Below are 4,808 nucleotides of genomic sequence, written 5' to 3'. Positions count from 1 at the left end.
TGTACATGCAACCGAAGAATGTCGCGTCTCAATTTTCAGTGGTTGCACATGTGTCAGACACTGCGAAAAGTTAAAGCGAGCATATATAATTAAAAATGTATTGCAAGTTACATAAAAATAATGAAGTTCTACTTTCTAGGTAAATTTTTACATTATTACCTACAGATCAGGCAAATTTTGCTGAATCAGCAATTTTTACTCTAAGGGGTGGAATTTAAGGCTTGTTTTATCATAGTTGCCCTTAATCAACTTTTTATCATCTGTATGTAAAATTATTTCATATTTTTCTACACCTGATTCATCCCTCAGTTTAAGAAAGTATGTTCAGTTGATACTGTACTTTTTGTCCAATCACACTGTTTAGATACATTTACCTAAGTAGGGTACACAGAAGAGCAACCTAAATTCTGGAATGCAAATACTACCGTGCCACCTTAACCAAGACGTAACAAACTTGAAACCAGTCATGACACCTATGATGCATACACTTCTTACTTTTGAACATATTACAATAAAGAATACTAGTCTGCACTCATTTGTTACCAAAAAAAAAAAATGAAACATTACATCCTTACCCCATCTGGGAGATTTTCACTTATTTTTCATCTTACCATTTTTACTTAAGGAGTGAACAAAATCCAAATATATGATGTTTCAAATCAACACAGAAGTCAAACATGGTGATTCAGTAGGAATTGTTGGATTGCCAACTCTGTTTATGGTTAATCTGACTAAAAGAAACAGTTTAAGCACCAAATCATGAAAACTGATATTAAAGTCCATTCCACATTTTACAGCATGCCTTATATTACTTTAAACATTTCCAGATTATGAGAGCAATACAACAAGAGTCTTTAGATTGCAGTTAACTATTATTCCAAAATCTGTTTGACAATACATGTACTAGAATACATCTCTAAGTTGACTGTTTGTCTATTTCTCATGTATGCATTAAGTTAAATTATGTCCCCTTACATAATCAATTTGCCTTTATTGTGCTTTTCACTGTCAGAAAATCTTAACAACTAATGGTATTTGCATGGAAAATGAATAAACCATTTAATCTTGCTGATATAACATAATAAATACATTCTTTGTCAAAAATAATGTCTAGTCAATGTAAAGAAACCCCTATTTCTACCTCTATTTCAGACCAATATGAGAGCTAAATGAATAAGTGAGGACCTCTTAATGACTTACTGGTTCCCCAAAAGCTCCTACTGGTGTCATTCTACATCAGAACTACAAATTAAACCTCAAGAAAACTAGTATAGCTGTACTTGTGTTGAAAAAAATAAGAAATTATGCAATTTATTTATTTCGGTGAAAGTAATAGGATGTACATGCAACCGAAGAATGTCGCGTCTCAAATTTCAGTGGTTGCACATGTGTCAGACACTGCGAAAAGTTAAAGCGAGCATATATAATTAAAAATGTATTGTAAGTTACATAAAAATAATGAAGTTCTACTTTCTAGGTAAATTTTTACATTATTACCTACAGATCAGGCAAATTTTGCTGAATCAGCAATTTTTACTCTAAGGGGTGGAATTTAAGGCTTGTTTTATCATAGTTGCCCTTAATCAACTTTTTATTGATAAACATAAAAATTGCATAGGTAAAAAAAGTTCCTTTATTGATTTAGTGTAAAAATATATATCCCCCTTAAGGTGGCACGGTAGTATTTCCTGGCCCATAAGGGATAATGATAGCCTTTTTAAAATTTTCACCACTTTCTAACACTGCAAAAAATTCTACATTCACAGTTAACTGAAGTACTTTCATTTTACTATTCAGAAATGAATTTGAATATGTATCATGACCGTTTACTTTTTTTGTTATTTTTAAAAACCTAAGGCCACTAGTACTTTTAGGGCTTTTACGGTGCAGTGAATACAAAATTCTCAAAAATTCTCAAAAATTCATTTTCATCTGTATGTAAAATTATTTCATATTTTTCTACACCTGATTCATCCCTCAGTTTGGGAAAGTATGTTCAGTTGATACTGTACTTTTAGTCCAATCACACTGTTTAGATACATTTACCTAAGTAGGGTACACAAAAGAGCAACCTAAATTCTGGAATGCAAATACTACCGTGCCACGTTAACCAAGACGTAACAAACTTGAAACCAGTCATGACACCTATGATGCATAGACTTCTTACTTTTGAACATATTACAATAAAGAATACTAGTCTGCACTCATTTGTTACCAAAAAAAAATGAAACATTACATCCTTACCCCATCTGGGAGATTTTCACTTTTTTTTCATCTTACCATTTTTACATAAGGAGTGAACAAAATCCAAATATATGATGTTTCAAATCAACACAGAAGTCAAACATGGTGATTCAGTAGGAATTGTTGGATTGCCAACTCTGTTTATGGTTAATCTGACTAAAAGAAACAGTTTAAGCACCAAATCATGAAAACTGATATTAAAGTCCATTCCACATTTTACAGCATGCCTTATATTACTTTAAACATTTCCAGATTATGAGAGCAATACAACAAGAGTCTTTAGATTGCAGTTAACTATTATTCCAAAATCTGTTTGACAATACATGTACTAGAATACATCTCTAAGTTGACTGTTTGTCTATTTCTCATGTATGCATTAAGTTAAATTATGTCCCCTTACATAATCAATTTGCCTTTATTGTGCTTTTCACTGTCAGTAAATCTTAACAACTAATGGTATTTGCATGGAAAATGAATAAACCATTTAATCTTGCTGATATAACATAATAAATACATTCTTTGTCAAAAATAATGTCTAGTCAATGTAAAGAAACCCCTATTTCTACCTCTATTTCAGACCAATATGAGAGCTAAATGAATAAGTGAGGACCCCTTAATGACTTACTGGTTCCCCAAAAGCTCCTACTGGTGTCATTCTACATCAGAACTACAAATTAATCCTCAAAAAAACTAGTATAGCTGTACTTGTGTTGAAAAAAATAAGAAATTATGCAATTTATTTATTTCGGTGAAAGTAATAGGATGTACATGCAACCGAAGAATGTCGCGTCTCAAATTTCAGTGGTTGCACATGTGTCAGACACTGCGAAAAATTAAAGCGAGCATATATAATTAAAAATGTATTGCAAGTTACATAAAAATAATGAAGTTCTACTTTCTAGGTAAATTTTTACATTATTACCTACAGATCAGGCAAATTTTGCTGAATCAGCAACTTTTACTCTAAGGGGTGGAATTTAAGGCTTGTTTTATCATAGTTACCCTTAATCAACTTTTTATTGATAAACATAAAATTTGCATAGGTAAAAAAAGTTCCTTTATTGATTTAGTGTAAAAATATATATCCCCCTTAACCAAGACATAATAAACTTGAAACCAGTCATGACACCTATGATGCATAGACTTCTTACTTTTGAACATATTACAATAAAGAATACTAGTCTGCACTCATTTGTTACCAAAAAAAAAAATGAAACATTACATCCCTACCCCATCTGGCAGTTTTTCACTTTTTTTTCATCTTACCATTTTTACTTAAGGAGTGAACAAAATCCAAATATATGATGTTTCAAATCAACACAGAAGTCAAACATGGTGATTCAGTAGGAATTGTTGGATTGCCAACTCTGTTTATGGTTAATCTGACTAAAAGAAACAGTTTAAGCACCAAATCATGAAAACTGATATTAAAGTCCATTCCACATTTTACAGCATGCCTTATATTACTTTAAACATTTCCAGATTATGAGAGCAATACAACAAGAGTCTTTAGATTGCAGTTAACTATTATTCCAAAATCTGTTTGACAATACATGTACTAGAATACATCTCTAAGTTGACTGTTTGTCTATTTCTCATGTATGCATTAAGTTAAATTATGTCCCCTTACATAATCAATTTGCCTTTATTGTGCTTTTCACTGTCAGAAAATCTTAACAACTAATGGTATTTGCATGGAAAATGAATAAACCATTTAATCTTGCTGATAAAACATAATAAATACATTCTTTGTCAAAAATAATGTCTAGTCAATGTAAAGAAACCCCTATTTCTACCTCTATTTCAGACCAATATGAGAGCTAAATGAATAAGTGAGGACCCCTTAATGACTTACTGGTTCCCCAAAAGCTCCTACTGGTGTCATTCTACATCAGAACTACAAATTAAACCTCAAGAAAACTAGTATAGCTGTACTTGTGTTGAAAAAAATAAGAAATTATGCAATTTATTTATTTCGGTGAAAGTAATAGGATGTACATGCAACCGAAGAATGTCGCGTCTCAAATTTCAGTGGTTGCACATGTGTCAGACACTGCGAAAAGTTAAAGCGAGCATATATAATTAAAAATGTATTGCAAGTTACATAAAAATAATGAAGTTCTACTTTCTAGGTAAATTTTTACATTATTACCTACAGATCAGGCAAATTTTGCTGAATCAGCAATTTTTACTCTAAGGGGTGGAATTTAAGGCTTGTTTTATCATAGTTGCCCTTAATCAACTTTTTATTGATAAACATAAAAATTGCATAGGTAAAAAAAGTTCCTTTATTGATTTAGTGTAAAAATATATATCCCCCTTAAGGTGGCACGGTAGTATTTCCTGGCCCATAAGGGATAATGATAGCCTTTTTAAAATTTTCACCACTTTCTAACACTGCAAAAAATTCTACATTCACAGTTAACTGAAGTACTTTCATTTTACTATTCAAAAATGAATTTGAATATGTATCATGACCGTTTACTTTTTTTGTTATTTTTAAAAACCTAAGGCCACTAGTACTTTTAGGGCTTTTACGGTGCAGTGAATACAAAATTCTCAAA

Source organism: Mytilus galloprovincialis, chromosome 9 (genome assembly GCF_965363235.1).
Source record: "Mytilus galloprovincialis chromosome 9, xbMytGall1.hap1.1, whole genome shotgun sequence".
Lineage (NCBI taxonomy): Eukaryota > Metazoa > Mollusca > Bivalvia > Mytilida > Mytilidae > Mytilus > Mytilus galloprovincialis.
The sequence above is the reverse complement of the archived record's forward strand: the minus strand, read 5'-3'. Positions refer to the sequence as shown.